Source organism: Globicephala melas, chromosome 9 (assembly GCF_963455315.2).
Source record: "Globicephala melas chromosome 9, mGloMel1.2, whole genome shotgun sequence".
Taxonomy (NCBI): Eukaryota; Metazoa; Chordata; class Mammalia; order Artiodactyla; family Delphinidae; genus Globicephala; species Globicephala melas.
The window spans coordinates 54,754,271-54,777,563 of NC_083322.1; the positions used below are offsets into that span (position 1 = coordinate 54,754,271).

At 40.0% G+C, this 23,293-nt stretch overlaps 1 protein-coding gene across 5 annotated transcripts in view; it reads right to left on the reverse strand.

The window, feature by feature from the left end:
- Nucleotides 1–23,293, reverse strand: part of MTERF1 (mitochondrial transcription termination factor 1) — a 606,108-nt gene that overhangs the window by 344,074 nt on the left and 238,741 nt on the right. For all 5 annotated transcript variants that reach the window (XR_009565070.1, XR_009565067.1, XR_009565069.1 and 2 more), the window contains one exon: nt 6,696–6,835. The gene's annotated coding sequence lies outside the window, so the exon portion shown is untranslated. The remainder of the gene's footprint in view (nt 1–6,695; nt 6,836–23,293) is intronic.

Genomic DNA, 23,293 nt, shown 5'->3' on the forward strand with positions numbered 1-23,293 from the left:
GGATGAATATGGCCATCCTGTCACTGAACCAATGTATCAAAGATTCAGAGGTATGAAGTAGGCGGATCTCCACATTGGAGCAAGTGTGAGAAGCTGGGACCTTTATCTAGCAGAGCTGTTGCTTTGTTCTACCCCAAAAAAATTCCTTCCAAAACTGCGTCTTTGAAAAGAGGCTCCTCTAAGGAATCTGTCCCTGTGTTGAATTCGCTCCCTCTCTCTAATCCAGACCCTCTGTACTCCAACCCCTTATTCCAGTCCCCCAGTTGGATGTCCAAACCACCACCACTGGAAACTTCACGCGACCACACCCCTTGGTCCATCCTCTATCTGCCCTCTTAATTAGCGCCCAGCACCCTGGCCTGACGTTCACTGAGCTATCCTCTGCTCACTGTGGGCTCCAGAACGGCTGAAGGAGTCAACTCTACTCCTCTGAAGGAAAGCAAATACTGGTGCCCCAATTCTTTTTCAGTCTCCCGCAAAGTGAAAACTTTGGCTATTTACTTTACAGGTAGGGTTGTCAGAGTTAGGGGAAAAAAAGCCCAATTAAATTAGAATTTTAGACAACCAACAGAAAATTTTTTAGTATAAATGTATCCCATACTTGGGACATATATTACGAAGTTATTCATTGTTGATCTGAAATTGATGCCTAGTTAAATTTGAATTTCAGATCAAGAACTAATCATTTTTAGTACAAATATGTCCTGGGTAATATTTGGGACATACTTATACAAAGAAAATTTTTCCTCGTTGATCTGAAATTTAAATTTAACCAGGCAATTTATATTTTATCTGGCAATACTGCAAGATGACCTAAGATATAAGGATACTCCTCCAACTCATGGAGTGGTTTTTTTCTCAGAGACGACATAGGCTGACTTCCTATCTAGGACCAGATATTCTTCCACAAGCAAGGCTTTGAGTCTTGTTTCCTCTGTAACAATAGCTTCTGACTACCTCTCCTCCCAACACCAGCTGCCCTGGAGTGATGGGGCCACTCCAGGTTTATCCCTCCTCCTAATCGGAGTAGGGTGGAAGAAGGGAAAATTTGTCCTGTTCAGGTCAATATGTTTTCAGAGAAGGAATCATTGACATCCCCATTCATCCAGGCTCAAGACCCTGGAGTCATCCTCAATTCTGTCTTTCCTTTAGTTCACCCTTCTAGAGCTTTATTCACAATGGTTTTCTGAGCCCTCTCCCTTTCATCACAGATATCCTCTTAATCCACATTCATTATTTTTCACTTAGGTGACAACGTGAACTTCTGAATTTTTTTTCCAACCTGTAGCACCTCTCTTCTGCAGCTCATCTACCACACTCCCTGTCCTGAAGTTCAGTGCCATCGTAAACACACAAACACTCCCAAGGCTCAGAAACATTCTGTTTCCAGTATGTCTGTCAAATGAAATCATATATTTTGGCCTATGTCAAATCCAAATATCAAGGCCATATATCAAGTCCCTCAAGCAACTGACTTTAAACCAGGGGTCACAAACTTTTTCTGTAAGAAGGTAGACAGTAAATTTCTTAGGCTTTAAGGGCTATACAATCTCTGTCCCAATTACTCAGCTCAGCTGTTGTTGCATGAAAGCAGTCACAGATGATACATCAATAAGGGAACATGACTGAGTTCCAATACACCTTTATTTATAAAAACAGGAGGAGAGGACAGATTTGGCCCATAGGCTTCAGTTTGCTGATTCCTTCTCTAGTTGCCAGATCAAACCTGATCTCCAAGTGTCATGCTCTCTGTAGAGCTCTCCCTGATTCACCCAGTTTGAAGTGACTCTTTCACTCCATGCACACAACACTTTATATCTCTTTTATGGCCAGGCCCACATTCTGCCTTGTATAGAGTCCATGCCCCAGCTCTCTGTTGGAGTGCTTGGCATCCCTTGCTGAGACCATACTCTCCTTTACACAGGGTAGATGTTCAATAAGAAAGTATTGGTGGGAAGAATTGTTGAAAGTCAGTGGAGTGAGTCTAGAGAAACAGCAGAGCCTTAATCAACTACAGTTTCCTCCTTCTCCTCCAGGAAAAAAGTGTGAGTTCCACTGAAGATCATGGAACACCGCCAAATGCCTTCTGGAGAAACTCAGCTTCTAGGCCAGTCAGCCATCATTTAAAACACACAGAAGCCTGCCTATCAAAAATAAACTAGCTAAGCATTCAATTCCCCAATGAGGAAGGTTGGTGTTGCAAATGGATTTGGGCTGAAACCATTTTCCTTTTTGAAACACACCCCAGCTTTAAAAGAAATAGCTTCATCTGATCTGAACTGCCAACACAGTCCTCCAAAATCCATCCCTTGAGAGAACTTCGTTACCAGCTTCAGTTCAAAATCCACGTGACTCTGAACCATCCGAGGTTTGCAAAGCAGGGTTAGAGATTGCCAGGCCCTATGACCCTCAGGGAAAGGGTTTCAGAGCAGGGAAAAATGAATGGAGGAAAAGAGCAGTAACGCAAACATTTCTGCAGCCAACTTATTAGGAAAGTTAAAATTATTTTAAAGTTAGCTATCATTGAAAATTGCAAGCAAATTTATTTCTCTGGTTCTTTAGTATTTTTTGTCATTTTTTGGACTTAGGGGTGGTTTAGTTATAGTACTACATACTTGACTTTGTCTCTCTAATCATTTTAGGTGCATGCCATGTCTTAATTAATCTGTAGGTTTCTCAAGAAAAGGGTACACGTTTTCTGTTCTTGCACACCTCCTAGAGCATTATATTACCAGGGCCACAGCAACTGCTCAATAAGCACACAATAAACAGATGAATATATGGGGTGTATTAAGCTGCTAAAGTCCTTGTTGAGGGAACTAAGTTACTTAAGTTAATTTTTTTTAATTCCTCCCTTCTCTTAAAATCCTTATCCCACCTCTTTTTCGCCACCAATTAGTACTATTTTAAGTCCTTTGAAATTTTCATAACAATAAAAAAGAAAAACCAAAATTTTGCTTGCAGCCGTGTTTTACTAGATTTAAAAGTTCTTTGGTGGCAGGACACGACCCACTGACATCTGGATAGATGAAAAGCAGAACTTTTTGTTATTTGCCAAAGTAGAGAAGGCGTCCAGGCAGAGCCACACTGAGGGTTACACCCTGGGGCAGGGGCAGCTGATGTGTGACAAGCAAGCTGAGGTTAACTAGGTTTAGCAGGCTCCCTGTGAATTGGCTGATTTGAATAATTTCACAGGCTCCAGGATTTAGGGGCTGTTTTTAGTTGTCTGGTACCTGGCCCTGGGGCAGTTAAGGCTGGCACACAGACGCCAGGAGTGGAAGAGTTCGAAAGAGAAGTCACTGGGGATGTGGACTTAATCAGCTGCTCAAAAAGAGGAACCACCGGCCTCCAGACAGGTCCTCAGAACTGGATCAAGACAGCTTTTTTTAAAAAAAAAAAAAATTATATTACACACTATAACAGAAGTCACTGACAACACTCGCATCTATGTTTCCTGAAAGCAGGGGCCTGCCTGTACTATTCTCCCTGTCACTGTACCCTAATGCCTAGCATGTCAAAGGCACACACATTTTCTCGAATAAATTGAATGAATCCGGATTTTCACTCCTATAACAGGGCAGAAAGATACCCCACTGAGACTGCTGGCCTGGATTCTACACTTTCAGTAGGTATTCAGACTCGCACTGCAGGAAAAAAAAGTGTAGTAAATCTACTATTCGGGGGGGAAAATGTGAATAAGGTCAATATTAGTCTGTCAAAATATTACATCCATAGTCTGGGATGTTTTCATTTTATCAGAATGACAGACCCAAGTAAAACAGATCAGTGTTTACTGTACTGATCAAATCTGAGAGCAAAGTGACATTTGGGGATAAGAGAAATGGGAATGAGAGAAACAGAAACTGACCAAATTTCAAACTGAGCTAAATTTCAATGGTTCTACTATGGAATAGAAGATAACAAAGCTTCGAAAATCAAGAAGCAAAGAAAGGTAAGAAATGACACTGGATAACAGAAACTCATGAGCTCTGAAAAGAGAATCACTGATTTTATAAGATCACATAACACTAAGAGCATTTGGAGGGGTTATCATCGTCTATTGGCAGAGAAGAACTGAAAGAAAATACATCTAGATTTAGCTTAGATAAAATAAATAGGAAATAATGTCTTGGGACTGTAGAAAGTTAGTCATTAGCCCAATGAATGCAAGAAAACAGACTTAAAGAAAAAATATGACACCACTACAGTGTTTCTACAGGAAGCAACACAGAACGAGGCTTCATGATAAACTCTAGAAAGCTTCAGAAAGCTCCAAGAATGGTTTCTTCATTGCAGTATCAATCAAATTCTTTATTATGTTAACGTATGTTGGGAACCTCCAAGAGCAAGGTGAGGTGGGTCTTGGCCACAGAGCCCTCTTTTCTTGGAGCAGCTCACGTGACTCACGTTCCATATAACACTCTTTGATAAAGCCTATGCTAACGTGATTTTTTTTTTTCACCCAGTGTTATTTTCATAGCAATACAAGTTATTTTATTTTGTCAGAATTTAAGCAACAAAATTCCAGAACACACAGTGCCACCCTACCTCTTAGGGACTAACTAGAAAATTCTCCTCGTGTCTAATATAGGTATCTATGTCCTTTGAGAAAATACATCTGGTCCCTCTATGACATTCTTGGGAGAGACTAAATGTATATGGTAATGTCCACACTCCTCAGTGCTGAAAAATAAAAATTAAAAAGAATTGAAGCAGGATGTGGTTAGTGCTGAGAGAACCTCAGACTGATCCTAATGTTAACCACTGTCCCATTATGTTCCTGTTCATCTACTTAATTAAAAGTCCAGAAAAAACTCAATTTAAAGCCTGGAACCAAAGCAGCAAGGTAAGAACAGCATTAACAACTAGAATTTCCATTTCTGCAAGTCTGCAAAATTCAGCAGTGTCTTCTATTGAATGAGCATCTGATTAGGACATCAAAAAATATCGAATATCAGCACTTAGCTAGATAGCTTGACATGTCAAGCAGAGGCAAAAGCTGTAGTAGGCATTCCAGGAACAGTAAAATGTGATAGGCAGGTCTTCACCCAGTGATTCTGAAACAAATGGTCTCTCTTTTCTTGCAGTAAACCTCCTTGCAAGATCTTGTGATTCTGGTGCTCTAATGGGGCAGTTGTTTATTGACATTTTGAATGATGTAAGGTCATTTTATGATGACTTTTAAGAAGCTACTGACATTACTTTTTGATTTTTTATTTAGATTTCCATTAAATATCTATATGTTTATATGAGTTATAAACACACAGCCATGGAAGCTCCTCTGAGATCACTACTGTTACAAGGAAAACAGACCCGAGGAAGTTGGTGGCTTTCAATAACACCTCCAACAATGACTCCTTTATTGAAATATTTATTAACTACATAGCATGTGCTAGGTCTTTTTGTCCCCTGGCTTGCTCAGCTCTATCCTTATAACTAAATGACCAAGACAGCCTAGCCAATCAGGCAGCTTTTGAATTACTTTCAATGACAAAAGAAATAGACTGATGGTCACACAGCCACAGGTATCAAGCTGGCATCCTGGGCTCATGGATTGCCATTAGTTAAGTGAACTCAAACCTAGGAAACCACACCTCTAGAAAACTCAGACACACTAGTATACCAGGTAGCAAAATTACAAACACCATTCCCAAAGGGGCAAAGAAAAATGAAGCTTCTTTATTTTCCTGTAAGTGGGACAATCCCAGTTTACACCTGTTGTCCAAGGGTCCCAACTGCCCTAACATTTCCCTCAGATTTTTAATTTTTTAATAAAGAATTATTAATAGCTGCATTGGTAGACTTCTACTTTGTAGTTCAGCTTCTGACATGGTCTTGGCTAGTACTGTGGGAGATGTATGCACAATAAACAGATTTTTTACTTTAACATATGATTAAGTCTAAAAGATGTCTAGCAATAACCCATCTCTCTTTTCCCTATTTTTTCCAGACTCAGTTTAACAAGTTCCTTCCTTTCAAAGACAGCACACACATTACCTGCTGGTAAATGCAGTGCCCTCAGGCAAGAGAGAGCTCAGGAAGCTAATTTCTTGCAGTTTAGGTGGCAGTTGAGAAGGACTGAATATCCCTGCCCCTACAAGCCATAGTTGGGCCAGTCAGTTGTGCTGTGGCCTATGCCACACCCACACCCTTCCAAATGCATATAGCCACTGAGCCATCAGTTGGTAGGGTCAGTAGAAATGTGAGCCTTCGTTGGTTAGGTGGGAAACATAAATGGGAACTAGAGGCTGGGCCATCTTATCATAGAGCTTATAGAGAGCAGCCTGAAAACGATCACTACACAGGTTTGTGATTCACCGTATGATTTATATACATATAGCAGTAGCTATTATTTAGTAATGCTGTTTTATTTTGCAATAAACTCTTTCAGCAGCCAAGAACTCAAAAAGCCAAAAGCACATGTTTAGCAAAAAATTAAGCTCTAAATTCAATTTCACAAGAAAGTTGATGATGAATATGGATGTTACAAAGAATGTTTATCAACACAGTTTACCATCTGTCATGAGGGCTAAGTGATACCACTGACCACATGAAAACCAGAAGACACGAATCTTTGGAAGAAGTATGAGCATCTATTCCAAAAGTTAGAAGTTACTTTAAGACTATATCCAAACATGTGCGCCTGCAGAAAACGTGTTTACAAATCTCTCACTGAAGCATGACTTTTCACTTACCTCAAATGTTTGTTCTTCTTCATTAAATTCGCCCACTTCAGTTCCAAGTTTCCTTTTGGACACATGAAAAGTGAAGTGATAACTCCATTGCTGGAAGAATTGCACGAACAGTTGAACGAGGCCAGTTTTATTCCAGTGCCCTAGATACATCAGAGAGAAAATCAGTTAGTTCCAATAATGATTTGTTTTTCTTTATTAAATTCATGAAATCAAAATACATCTTTTGAATATTCATTTTGTCAATAAGAAATATCTGACATTATCATGAATGCTATCATAGGCTCACATAAAAAGATCAACATTAAAGATAAAATTATTTCTTCTGTGGTACAGAGATAACAAATTTTAGCAGAGTCCAGTGTTGTGATAAAAACAATATTCTTACTAAATTAAGAAGCATTTGGAGGAGAAATGTACTTGAAACTGGATGTGGTAAATGTATAATTAATAATTACATCCTAAAAAGCTGCTGTATTCCACTAATCAAAACAGAAACTGTGTTTGTCAAAATGTATAAATAAATATCACACACATATGCAAAGTTAGAGTAACTGAATTATAAAACTGTTTATGAGGAAGCTAGTGTTCAATTTCATTACGGAGATATACACTTTCGCTGCTGCCTGCCATTCACATCTGCCCCTAATGTTTGCAGAACCCATGGCAAGAACACAAATGGAAGCCCACAAACTGTAAGTCTAGATGTTTATAAGTTATAAATTAAGCTAGCAAACTGTTAAATATGTTTGATGCTATCGTGACAAATATACCTTCGATAATGGCCTAAAAAGCCAAGTTATAATTTAGAAACCTCAGAGTGCTTGGAATTCTTGTGTAGAATGTAGCAGTGTGGAGGGAAACACCTATCCCTAGCCCTTCCTCCCTCCAACTCCCTCTGGCACAGCAAGGGGCCTCAAAAAACGGCAAGAACATCGCAAACCAGCCCACATGTCCAAGTTCTGCCAATACTACCCCCTTTCCTTACCCCTAAACAGCTGTCACTTGGCCAAATCTTAGGCCAGGGGGTGCTAATACTAGTAGTAAGGTTCACCCTTGGGAAGAAGTACCTGAGGAAGATGCCTGCCCATTCCTGGGAGCAGGTCAGGGCCATCTGGACAAGGAATTCTGGGGGCTTAGCCACCTGGGCACTTGTCTGGGAAGGCATGTCTCTTTGGCCCCTCAGATTTGAGTTGAGCTGAACAAGAGAGCTGACCCCTCTAACATGTAGGTCCCTAGGCAGCAGTGTTTCCTACTCAGATTGAGATCTAAGACATTCTCAACTGCCAGTTAGAAATGTTTGAGGTTTTAAAGAGCCATTTTGAAAATAAACTTAAGTGCCTAAAAATAGCATTGAAGTACACACACACACACACACACACACAGAGAGACAATCATCACAACCCTGATGCTTTGAAAATGGAGGAAACAGTATTATTAAGTCAGAAAATGAGAATAATGTAAACCTTCAGAGACTCCTAAGCAGGACCAGCTTCTGGGAGTATGACCTCTGTAGTCACACAGGGCCTCTGAGCTCAGAAAGGTCCCACATTTGGTTTCATGTTCACCTGTCACCTTAAAATTTTTTAACACTTTGAACAAGAGGCCTCACATTTCCATTTCGCGCTGGGCCCTGCAAATCACGTAGCCAGTCCTGTTCTCAAGGGCCATTCACTCAGCAAGAGGGTTTCCTATGAAACTTGCGCAGTGTTTTCCCTTTGAAAGAAAAGTCAATAGAGCCAGCATTTCGCTTTCGATTATTTCACTTTCCCCTATAGGCCTGGACAAAAACATAAGGGCAGAAGGGAAAATGGTTTTAAAGGGCACTGGAGTATTTGAAAACCCTGACAAAGGTTCCATTAGAGGGTTCAAGTTGGTTCTTGTTATTCTGGTATTGCCTCACCCACTTCCTGCCTAATGCCTGATTAAATGCCACCATTTCACCCAGGTGTCATCTGGTCCTTTCTTTTGCCCCTAACCCTATCTCTTTTGATTATGGAGGTTTGCTTTTTCTTTGTGATTTTTTTTCAATTCCTCTCTACTTTAGATTAAAGTTTGGAGTAGTAATATCAAAGCATAATGCCAGGCAGAGATAGGAAGCTCTCCAGAATATCTTTATTAATCCAGGGCAAGTCCATTTTGAAAGAAAGAAAGAGAAAGGAGATTTATAAAGGGCAAGGGCTGGCCTTGGCAGATCCTCACAGCAGGGGCAGAGCCTGACACACTGCAGAAAGGTCTGAAAGGAAACAGAGGAAAACTGTCCTCGGCATCAAATCCCCCAATGACTGACACTCCCTTAGCTTCCTCCTCCTTCCACTAGCCCCAGCCCTCTAACTCATGAACCCTGACTTTGAGTTTCTTAACTCACTATCTATTCTGCAGACTTTCTCCTACAAATCTCCAAACTCCCCCTCAGCCATTAAACAAGGAAAAGCCCCCAAACCCAGCCTTCTTCAGACATGGACGGCACCCAGGGAAATGGGGCAACTGTATAGGTGACGATGAAGGGCTGCCAGCTACTAGCTCAGCAACACAGAGGTTAGGAGCAGCCTTCAGGCTCTTAGCAAGCTGCCAGTCTCCCTCTTTAAGGTAAAACATGGAAGCCCAGCATGACTGACTTCAAACGCAGAAGCCTGGGGAAAAAGCTGGCTCCTCCCCTCTCTGCCTCACACTGTGTGCACACCTATTTTCTCTCTGGGTTATTCTAAAAGGACCACAGGGACTTGGGGTTCAGGACAGAGGTGCAATCAAGGCTGAAACAGGGACGGCCCAGAAACAGAACTGGGCTTTCTTGACAATGGGGACAGACAAGCCACCCTTCCATACATTCACCCTAAAGCTCCCTCTGGGGCTTATCCCTCCAAGGAAATCAGCCACAGGACAGAGGTACAGAAATGATCAGAATTTTCTGCAATGCTCTAAAAAAACACTCAGGTCATCCTCCTTCTTGGATTTCTAAAAGGTTTGTGTATGATTATCGAGTTTCATTTACTGGATTTGTTTCTAGGAGCGATATTCTGAACATTAAAAACTGATAAGGGGTGGACACAGACCCATCAGAGCAGGCCCTGTCTTTGCAGCTAGGAGTCGTGGGGACGGAGGGGGAATGGGTGGGCAGGTCCTACTCAAGAGACTTGAGGCAGCAGCCATTTACCACCCAATGGGGAAATATTCAATATTTAAAGTGGGACCTATCACACCAGTGCTTACCAGCTGAATACTAGCTCTATTAACAAGTTTTCCTTGGCTCAAATAAATGTGGAGTCAGATATGTCTGGGTTGGAATCCTTGATCTTTCACTACCAGATGTAGTAGTGAGCTTAGGTAAGTTATTTAACTCCTTGGACCTCAGCTTCCACATTGGTAAAACTGGAATAACTCACCTCTTAGTTCGTTATGACATTTACATGAGACAATATATGTAAAGTGCCTCGCAACTCAAATTTTGCTCACATAGAATTCAAGATCATGTTCCTAAAGAGTGTGGCATAGGAAAAGAACAATAGATGTGACTAATGTTTAATGGCATGTATTAAGTAGCTAGTGTGTGCCAGGCCCTGTGCTGGTGCAACACACCTGCTAGCCAATTCATCCTTACCAAGACCCTGTAAATTGGGAACTTCTATCCTCATCAAGGTCCTTTTTTGTTGCAAATAATAACAATAGCTAATATTTATTGAGTGTTAGCTAGAACCCTATAAGGAGTTATTGTTACTGACCTCGTTTTGCAAATGGGGAAACTGTGATTCAGAGAGTAATTAATGTGAACAGTAATTGAATTGATGTGTACAGGCTGTGAGGATTACCACTGGAGTCAGACACCTTGGCTTAAATTCCAGCCCTGGAGAAGTTACCAAGCCTCTTAGGCCTCAGTTTCCTCATGTGTAAAAAGAATTAAAAGGGTTTTGAATTACCCGGTGTCCTGGCAGGAAACAAATGGCACACTCAAACAGGGAAAGTGAGGATGGTATACAGAGCCATGGGCAGGATTAAGGGAAAAGTACAAGGGATGATGGGGCACATGACTGGGGGGTGGGAAAGTGCTAGCAATGGCCTTAACCAACCTAGACCTAAAGACCCAGAGGAGAGAGTGGACAGGAACTCAGTGAGAGCTGAGGCTGGAGCTATTGCTGGAGCTAGAGCTGTTGGAGAGGCCACAGATTGACAGTAAAGGAACGCAACCACTGCTAACCTGTAGCCTGGCAGGGAGGAAGCCAAGAGAATAGACACCCTAACTTCACTCTCCTCCTGCACTCTGTCCTCCTGCCACTACCTCTCATCATTGACCCAACCCAACTGGAAACTACAGGACAAGGAAGTCAACTGATGCACATGAATGGTCACAGACAGGGTGGAGGAAAGTGGAGAGTGAATCTGGAGGGGTAAAGGGAATACATAGCCTGGCTATCTTATACTACATACCCAGAATTGGTATTGTATTAGTTAGGGTTCTCCAGAGAAACAGAACCAACAAGGGGTGGGAGGAGACAGAGGAGAGAGAGAGAGAGAGAGGGGGGGATTTGTAAGGAATTGTCTCGTGATCATCAGGGCCGTCAAGTGTAAAATTTGTACGGCAGGCCAGCAGGCTGGAAATTTTGGCAAGAGTTGAGGTTGCAGTCTTGAGTGCAAATTCTACAGAACAGCAGGCTGGAAATTCAGGCAGGGTTTCCATGCTGCAACCGTGAGGACAATTCCTTCTTCAGGAAAACTCAGTTCTTACTCTTCAGGCTTTCAACTGACTGGATGTGGCCCATACACATTATGGAGGGTGATCTACTTTACTCAAAGTCTACAGATTTAAATGTTAATCTCATCTAAAAAATACCTTCACAGCAACATCTAGACTGGTATTTGACCAAACCACTGGGTACGATAGCCTAGGCAAGTTGGCACTTAATTTTAACTATCATAGGTATCTACAACGATTTAACCTTTTAGGACATCTCTTTTCTTATCTACATCTGAAGTATGTGGTACAAGCTCCCTTATAGTTCCTAAATACCACAGCAAACTAATGACTTCCTGATCATCACTTCCAAAAGAGGTGCAGGGAAGAAGTCTGTGCTAGGCTATTAGATCCTTACATTCAGGACAATGGAGGTGTGGCCAATTCAGCCCAAGTTTCTGGGGTAGCACTTTCCAAATAATTGTGAAAGGAAAATTGTTCCAGAATGTTAAGAGGTGGTTCAGGAAAAAAATCTTCCCCTGAACAAATGCAGTTGTTTATTCAAGCACTAAAAAAACTTAAGTAGGTATCTTATTTACTGGGGAGACTTCCCAGAACCTCTACTGTGTTGATGAACATTGTAAATCTCCAGATGGGGTTTTAGGTTGCTGTTTCCTGAGTTTATGTGATCATTGATCACTTTACCCTCCAAGCATGTGTAAACAACTTGAAGAGCCATGATTGCAAGGAATGAGATTTGGGAATGTGGTTCTAGGCCCACCCTGAGAGCTCTTCTAATAAGACTGCTGGTTTGCTCTCTGCTTTCCTGCCACTCCCTTATAGTGAGAGAGAATCCTAGCAGAAATGAGGATAAGCTAGTTCTTGGGGGACCCAGGTCCAGGACCAGCTACCTAATTTGTAGGGCCCAGTGCAAAATGAAAATGGGGGGTCTCCTGTTAAAAAATTATTAAGAGTTTCAAGACCTTGATAGCAGAGCATTAAATCAACTGTGGTGCACTTCTGAGAAAGATGGGGCTCTGTGCAACTGTACAGGTTATACATCCATGAAGCTGACCCTGACCTGGTCATTCACTTATCTAATAAATTTATCATGTGCCTACTATGAGTTACATTTTCTTGTCCTGAAAGTCTTGCAGAATAAAACAGGAAAGTTCCTTGGACAGACCCTAGGGCAAACAAGTTCTCCAGTTTTCCTCAAGCCCAACCAGTGAGTCCCCCATGACCTACACATCCTTGTCAGGTGGTCTCAGGCAACAAACTGAAAGCAAATCAGAAGAAGGGCACTGGTTTCAGTTGAGGTTGGGCTCTCCAGGAAGCAAACTTCCTGAGACAGAGATTAGTATGCAGGATATTTATTAGAGAGTGCTCTTGGCATTAACATCTGTGGAAAGGAGGGGAGGAAAGCGGGACTGGGCAGAAGGAGAAGTTGGGCTGCAACACAGACTGAACAACAGCCGCAGCCTACTTCCTGGGGAAGCTCTTGAGCTAGAATGGCCCTTCAGTATTGTCCTGAGCTGGGACATTGTCCTGAGATGGCCAGCCTTTATACTCCTCCATGGATCGGGGGCAGCTAGATGGGGCAGCCATAGAAAGGGACCTGACCTTGGTCAAGGTGTCTTCACAGCTGAGGCAAACCCTATGGTGGAGAGGTAGGGGCTGTGACAGCTGAGGCTGTCCACCAACATCACTCTCAGCTGCTGGGGCAAGAAGGCCTTTCTTAAAGATAAGTTAGGTGGGGGTTAGTGGCTGTCGACAGGCCAGTCAGGAGTACTGCGCTTCCCACCTGAGCACTAATGTGGAGGACAGACCGGAGGGCAGACAACAGAAGCAAGAAGAACTACAATCCTGCAGACTGTGGAACAAAAACCACATTCACAGAAAGATAGACAAGATGAAAAGGCAGAGGGCTATATACCAGATGAAGGAACAAGATAAAACCCCAGAAAAACAACTAAATGAAGTGGAGATAGGCAACCTTCCAGAAAACGAATTCAGAATAATGAAGTGAAGATGATCCAGGACCTCGGAAAAAGAATGGAGGCAAAGATCGAGAAGATGCAAGAAATGTTTCATAAAGACCTAGAAGAATTAAAGACCAAACAAACAGAGATGAAAAATACAATAAGTGAAATGAAAACTCCACTAGAAGGAATCAATAGCAGAACAACTGAGGCAGAAGAACAGAGAAATGACCTGGAAGACAGAATGGTGGAATTCACTGCTGCAGAACAGAATAAAGAAAAAAGAATGAAAAGAAATGAAGACAGCCTAAGAGACCTCTGGAACAACATTAAATGCACCAACATTCGCAGAGGAGAAGAGAGAGAGAAAGGACCCGAGAAAATATTTGAAGAGATTATAGTCGAAAACTTTCCTAACATGGGAAAGGAAATAGCCACCCAAGTCCAGGAAGCGCAGCGAGTCCCATATAGGATAAACCCAAGGAGAAACATGCCAAGACACATAGTAACCAAATTGGCAAAAATTAAAGACAAAGAAAAATTACTGAAAGCAGCAAGGGAAAAATGACAAATAACATACAATGGAACTCCCATAAGGTTAACAACTGATTTCTCAGCAGAAACTCTACAAGCCAGAAGGGCGTGGCATGATATACTTAAAGTGATGAAAGGGAAGAACCTACAACCAAGATTACTCTACCCAGCAAGGATCTCATTCACATTCGATGGAGAAATCAAAAGCTTTACAGACAAGCAAAACATAAGAGAATTCAGCACCACCAAACCAACTCTACAACAAATGCTAAAGGAACTTCTCTAAGTGGGAAACATAAGAGTAGAAAAGGACCTACAAAAACAAACCCAAAACAATTAAGAAAATGGGAATAGGAACATACATATCGATAAATACCTTAAATGTGAAAGGATTAAATGCTCCAACCAAAAGACACAGGCTTGCTGAATGGATATAAAAACAAGACCCCCCCCAAAAAAAAAACAAGACCCATATATATGCTGTCTACAAGAGACCCAGTTCAGACCTAGGGACACATACAGACTGAAAGTGAGGGGATGGAAAAAGATATTCCATGCAAATGGAAATCAAAAGAAAGATGGAGTAGCAATACTCATATCAGATAAATTAGATTTTAAAATAAAGAATGTTACAAGAGACAAGGAAGGACACTACATAATGATCAAGGGATCAATCCAGGAAGAAGATATAACAATTATAAATATAAATGCACCCAACACAGGAGCACCTCAATACATAAGGCAACTGCTAACAGCTATAAAAGAGGAAATCAACAGTAACACAATAATAGTGAGGGACTGTAACACCTCACTTACACCAATGGACAGATCATCCAAAATGAAAATAAATGAGGAAACAGAAGCTTTAAATGACACAATAGACCAGATAGATTTAACTGATATTTATAGGACATTCCATCCAAAAACTGCAGAGTACACTTTCTTCTCAAGTGCACACGGAATATTCTCCAGGATAGATCACATCCTGGGTCACAAATCAAGCCTCAGTAAATTTAAGAAAATTGAAATCATATCAAGCATCTTTTCTGACCACAACGCTATGAGATTAGAAATGAATTACAGGGAAAAAACATAAAAAACACAAACACATGGAGGCTAAACAATACGTTAGTAAATAACCAAGAGATCACTGAAGAAATCAAAGAGGAAATCAAACAATACCTGGAGACAAATGACAATGAAAAAACAACGATCCAAAACCTATGGAATGCAGCAAAAGCAGTTCTAAGAGGGAGGCTTATAGCTATACTAGCCTACCTCAAGAAACAAGAAAAATCTCAAATACACAATCTAACCTTACACCTAAAGGAACTAGAGAAAGAAGAACAAAAAACACCCAAAGTTTGCAGAAGGAAAGAAATCATAAAGATCAGAGCTAGAAACAAAGAAAAGAATAGCAAAGATTAATAAAACTAAAAGCTGGTTCTTTGAGAAGATAAACAAAATTGATAAACCATTAGCAAGACTCATCAAGAAAAAGAGGGAGAGAACTCAAATCAATAAAATTAGAAATGAAAAAGGAGAAGTTACGAAAGACACCGCAGAAATACAACGCATCCTAAGAGACTACTACAAGCAACTCTATGCCAATAAAATGGACAACCTGGAAGAAATGGACAAATTCTTAGAAAGGTATAAGCTTCCAAGACTGAACCAAGAAGAAACAGAAAATATGAACAGACCAATCACAAGTAATGAAATTGAAACAGTGATTAAAAATCTTCCAACAAACAAAAGTCCATGACCAGATGGCTTCACTGGTGAATTCTTTCAAACATTTAGAGAAAAGCTAACATCCATTCTTCTCAAACTCTTCCAAAAAATTGCAGAGAAAGGAACACTCCCAAACTCATTCTATGAGGCCACCATCACCCTGATACCAAAACCAGACACAGATACTACAAAAAAAGAAAATTACAGACCAATATCACTGATGAATATAGATGCAAAAATCCTCAACAAAATACTAGCAAACAGAATCCAGCAACACATTAAAAGGATCATACACCATGATCAAGTGGGATTTATCCCTGGGATGCAAGGATTCTTCAATATATGCAAATCAAGCAATGTGATACACCATATTAACAAATTGAAGAATAAAAACCATATGATCATCTCAATAGATGCAGAAGAAGCTTTTGACAAAATTCAACACCCATTTATGATAAAAACTCTCCAGAAAGTGGGCAAAAAGGGAACCTACCTCAACATAATAAAGGCCATATATGACAAACCCACAGCAAACATCATTCTCAGTGGTGAAAAACTGAAAGCATTTCCTCTAAGATCAGGAACGAGACAAGGATGTCCACCCTCAGCACTATTATTCAACATAGTTTTGGAAGTCCTAGCCATGGCAATCAGAGAAGAAATAGAAATAAAGGAATACAAACTGGAAAAGAAGAAGTAAAACTGTCACTGTTTGCAAATGACATGATACTATACATAGAGAATCCTAAAGATGCCACCAGAAAACTACTAGAGCCAATCAATGAATTTGGTAAAGTTGCAGGATACAAAATTAATGCACAGAAATCTTTTGCATTCCTATACACTAATGATGAAAAATCTGAAAGAGAAATTATGAAAACACTACCATTTACCATTGCAACCAAAAGAATAAAAAATCTAGGAATAAACCTACCTAAGGAGACAAAAGACCTGTATGCAGAAAATTATAAGAAACTGATGAAAGAAATTAAAGATGCTACCAACAGATGGAGATATATACCATGTTCTTGGATTGGAAGAAACAATACTGTGAAAATGACTATACTACCAAAAGCAATCTATAGATTCAATGCAATCCCTAGCAAATTACCAATGGCATTTTTTACAGAACTAGAACAAATCATCTTAAAATTTGTATGGAGACACAAAAGACCCCGAATAGCCAAAGCAGTCTTGAGGGAAAAAAAAGGAGCTGGAGGAATCAGACTCCCTGACTTCAGACTACACTACAAAGCTACAGTAATCAAGACAGTATAGTACTGGCACAAAAACAGAAACATAGATCAATGGAACAAGATAGAAAGCCCAGAGATAAACCCAGGCACATATGGTCAACTAATCTATGACATAGGAGGCAAAGATATAAAATGGAGAAAAGACAGTCTCTTCAATAAGTGGTGCTGGGAAAACTGGACAGTTACATGTAAAAGAATGAAATTAGAACACTCCCTAACACCATACACAAAAATCAACTCAAAACGGATTCGAGACCTAAATGTAAGACCAGACACCATAAAACTCTTAGAGGAAAACATAGGAAGAACACTCTTTGACATAAATCACAGCAAGATCTTTTTTGATCCACCTCCTAGAGTAATGGAAATAAAAACAAAAATAAACAAATGAGACTAATGAAACTTCAAAGCTTTTGCACAGCAAAGAAAACCATAAACAAGACGAAAATACAACCCTCAGAATGCGAGAAAATATTTGCAAATAAATCAACGCACAAAGGATTAACCTCCAAAAAATATAAACAGCTCAATATTAAAGAAACAAACAATGCAATCCAAAATTGGGCAGAAGACCTAAATAGACATTTCTCCAAAGAAGACATACAGCGGGCCAAGAAGCACAGGAAAAGCTGCTCAACATCACTAATTATTAGAGAAATGCAAGTCAAAACTACAATGAGGTGTCACCTCACACCAGTTAGAATGGGCCTCATCAGAAAACCTACAAACGACAAATGCTGGAGAGGGTGTGGAGAAAAGGGAACCCTCTTGCACTGTTGGTGGGAATGTAAATTGATACAGCCACTATGGAGAACAGTATGGACGTTCCTTAAAAAACTAAAAGTAGAATTACCATATGATCCAGCAATCCCACTACTGGGCATATACCCAGAAAAAACCATAATTCAAAAAGACACATGCACCCCAATGTTCATTGCAGCACTATTTACAATAGCCAGGTCATGGAAGCAACCTAAATGCCCATCGACAGACAAATGGTAAAAGAAGATGTGGTATGCATATACAATGGAATATTACTCAGCCATAAAAAGGAACGAAATTGGTTCATTTGCAGAGACGTGGATGGATCTAGAGACTGTCATACAGAGTGAAGTAAGTCAGAAAGAGAAAAACAAATATTGTATATTAACACATACATGTGGAATCTAGAAAAATGGTACAGATGAACCAGTCTGCAGGGCAGAAGTTGAGACACAGATGTAGAGAACAAACGTATGGACACTAAGGGGGGAAATTCGCGGTGGGGTGAGGATGGTAGTGTGCTGAATTGGGCGATTGGGATTGACATGTATACATTGATGTGTATAAAATTGATGACTAATAAGAACCTGCAGTATAAAAAAAAAAAAAAGGAGGACAACCCTCAAAATTGGTTCTTCTCCAACATTTTTTAGAAAAAAAAAGATAAGTCAGGTGGCTGCATCAGTGTCCACTCCCGTGTTTACTTGGGAATCCGCTGAGATTGAAGAGTTCAGGATTGGCCTTTTTAATGTCACTGGGTATGAATTTCATAGTCACGAACTTGGGCATGCAAAAACATCGCTTTTCTTATATCTACAACTAGAGTGACCAATCATCTTGGTTTGCCGAAGACTTTTCAGGTTTTAGCAGTGAAAGTTCCACATCCGAGGACAAACTGGAACAGTGAGTCACCCTATCTCAACTCAGTTTAACCTTTTTGATTTTAAATTCAGAGCTCTCATTCCCAATTGAAAGCAGAAATTTGAATCTGGGATTTCCTCATTCCACTGGGAAATTTTATTTACAGTTACAAGCTTAAAACAGTCCTTTCAGGAGTTTTCATTTTCCCGAAGTTCTTTCACTCTCCTCCTTCCTGGGACTTTCTAAACCCCCAGGGGTGTGAGCAACTACCATGATAAGCCTTTGGGGCTGATTTTAGCCTTTGTGGTCTCAATCTTCTGCAGGCCTCCTGTTCCAGGTAGAATTCACCCATGGTTCCTGGGTGCCTTTGGTTCTGTCTTCTTTGCTCTTTGTGTGTGTGTGTGTGTATGTGTGTGTGTGTGAGAGAGAGAGAGAGAGAGAGAGAGAGAGAGAGAGAGAGAAATAGAGAGATATGTCAGCAATTCTGTAAAAACTTCTAGATCTATACAGCTGTGCCCTCTGAAGCCTCCTCATACTAACCCCCAGGATCAGGATCATCATCTTTTTACTCCCACTCAGTGCTTATAAATCATTTAGTGATGCACAAATTAAATAACTCACAGAATTTTTTTTAATTCTTTAAGGGAATTTTTAAAAATCAATTATTTCATTTTTGGCTGAGTTGAGTCTTCACTGCTGCATTTGGGCTTTCTCTAGTTGCAGCAAGCGGGGGCCACTCTTCGTTGCAGCGCGCGGGCTTCTCATTGCGGCGGCTTCTCTTGCTGCAGAGCACAGGCTCAAGGCGTGTGGGTCTTAGTAGCTGTGGCACACGGGCTCAGCAGTTGTGGCTCACAGGCTCGGTGGTTGTGGTGAACGGGCCTAGTTGCTCCGCGGCATGTGGGATCCTCCCAGACCAGGTCTTGAACCCGTGTCCCCTGCATTGGCAGGCGGACTCTTAACTACTGCGCCACCAGGGAAGTCCCATCACAGAATGTTTTTAAAGTGGATCCTGATTATATTCTATTACAACAAATATCATACAAGTAATTTTTTTCCCCAAAGAAGTGTTGAGCCCCCAGATTATAACTCATTTATTTAGATAATATTTGATACCAAAAATTCCAGCCAAGCAGAATAATTTTGATGGTTCTTTTATCAAAATATCAGGCTCTACTCTAAATTTTCACTTATCCATTCATTCAACAAACATTTATTGAGCACTTCTAGGCATCAAGAACTGTTCTCCATGATAGAGATTCAAAAGTGCACAACATAAACAAGATTTCAGCTGTCAATGAGGCTTACCTCTTAGCTAGGAGGAGATGACACATGTACCTAAACATGTGTAATAAAGACACTTAAAACAGGCAGATGTAATACAGCATGACAGGGTGGATCCAAGTTATAATGCATGGTCAGGGAGGCTACTCTGAGAAGTTGATGTTTGGGCTGAGATCTGAATGACGAAAAATGGGCAGCCTTGCTAAGATCGGGGGAAGAGCCGTCTGGACAGAGAGATAGCCAGACAGCCAGTGCAGAGGCCCCAAGGCAAGAATGTTTGTCATTTTCAGGAACCAAAAAGTTGGCTAGTGTGGCTGAAGCATAGTGGATATGGTGGAGATTGTTTGAAATGAGGTCAAAGAATTAATCAGGAGCCAGACCATGGAGACTTCTATCCAGAGTAAGGAGCCCGGGATTCATTCCAAGTGTGTTTGGAAGTCACTGGATGGCTTCAATAAGGGAAATGACATAATCTAATTTATATTTTTAAAAGATCTCTCTGGCTGCTTTTTAAAGAGTGGTATCAGATGGGGTGGGAAGAAGGGATAATAGAGAAAAAGCCAGAACACCTGTTAGGAGGCTAGCTCAAAGACATCCAGAAAAGAAGAGCAGCGATCACTAGGAACCTGCGTTAGACTCCTTGCTGCATCACTTCATTTCTTTAAAATAAATGTAAGTATAGTGGTTTAGACTAAGGTAGTGACAGTGGAGAAGAGAAGAAGATGGCTTTAGGGTATAAAAGAGCTGGAGGCAGAATCAAAATGACTTGCTAATGGATAAATTATAAAAGATGAGAAATCAAGATATCAAAGCTAATACCTAGATTTTTGGCCTAAGCATGTGTATGGATGGTGATGTTGATGGCATAATTTGATGAAAAATTCCATGGACAAGCATCTTTAATAAGGAATCATGAGTTCTGTTTCAGCCACACTAGGTAAGAAATGCCATTTGACATTGTCATGGTGTCTGTGACCTGTTTTTAAATATTTCCACATCAACAGTATGCTACAACATGTGTGAATTTGTATGTATGCAGAGTATGCTATAACATGCATTAATTTACGCTACACTCTAGGTTAGTTGTCCTAATTGAGAATTTGACCTTCCAGGATGTTTGAATAACATTATATTAAAAATATCTACTCTCCAGATGTCACCACTATGAATGCTTCAGCTATCATTATTTCTAACCAACCCCAAATCTTTGGCTAATTAGCATAATGAATGTTATTAATGGGGTTTTATTGGTGAAATTGGTGGAAATTGATGAAATCAGTGAAAATAAATATATACTCATTGGTTCAAATGTTCTAGAGACACTATCTAGACTTTCATGAACAGGATATGATAGTCTAGAGTCTATTGTAGCTTCTTGTGAATAGAGCCTGAGTCTTGATCTCTTAATGGTGCTGTGTTCAACCATTGGTTCTGAGGATTTTGGATGTCAATGCCAACTATAAGGGTAAAGATCCTTTATCTAGAGTATTGTTGCATCTGACTTAAATGAGTATTTCATGAAAGTGCAGTTGAATCACCTGAAAGCACAGAGAGCTGCGACTTCATCAAAATGTTTAAAGAACAGCTTAGATCCAGAACAAAATGGGAATGTCTGCTGTAACCACTTCTATTCAACACTGTACTGGAAATTCTAGCCAGGGAAATTAGGCAAGAAAATGGAATAAAGCCTATCCAGATTAAAAAGCAGGAAGTTAAACTATCTCTATTTGCAGATGACACAATGTTGTATATAGAAAATCCTAAGGAAACCATTAAAAAAAAACTATTAGAACTAATAAACGAGTTCAGCAAGTTTGTAGAATACAAGATCAATATACAAAAGCAATTGTATTTTTATTTACTTGCAGTGAACAATCCAAAAATAAATTAAGAAAACAATTCAATTTACAATAATATCAAAAAGAATAAAATACTTAGGAATAAATTTAACAGTAGAATTCAAAACTTACAGTCCGAAAACTCCAAAATTCTGTTGAAAGAAATGAAAGAACACCTAAATAAATGGAAAGACAACCCATGTCATGGATCAGAAGACTTAATATTGTTGAGATGGCAATACTCCCCAAACTGATCTGCAAACTTAATGTAATGCCTATCAAAATCCCAACTGATGTCTGACCCTAAAATTGATATTGAAATGCAAGAGTCCCAGAATAGCCCAAACAATCTTGGAAATTAAGACCAAAGCTAGAAAAAAAACTCACACTTTCTGATTTGGGGAAGAGGGAAGAGTATTGACAGTGGGCATGGAATACCCCTTCTACACTTGTGGTCATGGATTTTAAGCGATTCCAGTCAAAGTGGCTGCGTGTTTACACAAACACATCCAGGCAAGAAGGGTGAGGAAGTAAAGGGTGTTTGTATAAGGGAGTGTTAAAGGTAGTTGAGATAAAAACAAACAAAAAAGAACGATGAACATGATTAGCAAATAGTTCACAGGTAAATATTTGACTTTCCTTTATCTACTAAATCTTGTCCCTATGCTTTTTTGGAGGTCGATATTAGAAAAATAATCATCCATATCACTCATTAATCCAGGCTGGATATAATGGCATCTCCAACAATAATCCTTCTCTCTCTCTCATCTTTCATTCTTTACCTTGTTCCACTCTCAGGTAGGAATTTTATATATATAACATCTTCTAATCACAGAGTGCTTTGCCCAATGCTGCTATCAGATGTGGTTCTTTTTAACAGTGTACACTTTCACTGCCATACGTCAGACATGAGTCCTATCCAAGTCTTATTGTCCCCTCCAAAAAGCGATCTCAGTCTCTGTGTTTATATGTCAAAGTCACACTCTTTGGAAGCCATACTCTGGACACCTGGTGGGTAAGTGAATATTGTGCTTGACCTTCCCACCTCCTGATTTCTCCTCAGCATTACAGGGGCCCTCTGTCTCCATTGTTTTCCTAGGACAAAATGGGTTTTCCACAATATCTAAATTTATCTTGTTTATTTTTTCTTTCTCTCCAAATTCCCATTTCAGTTTCCATCAATTTCAGTTTCCAACTTCTAGATCACATCTTTGAGTCCTCCATCAAATGCAAGTGACTTTAAATAAAAACCAATAGTTTGGAGAAAGAGACAAGAAATGTCATGAATATATACAATCCATGATGTCCTGTGGTGGAAGGAAGCAAATCTGTAACTTCAGATTCTGTGTTTAGGAAATGACTTAACATGCAGGGAATATTAACTATAGAACCCAAGTATAAATCAAGCTATATTGACTAAAGAGTCTAACTCAAAAATAAATTATATATACATACGTGTGTATGTGTATGCACCTTTGATTACAAGGAAAGATGTTTCTACATAGAAATTTTGAAAAAATAAAAACAGCCCCATTAACCACATGAAATAAAACCCTCATGCTGTAATAAAATATTGCAAACAAATATGTAGTCTCTGAAATATAGAAAATAAAATAAAACCAAAAATTCCATTAAATCTGCAATTATATTCATACTCAACCACACCCATGCTTCACTTAGATTTTGG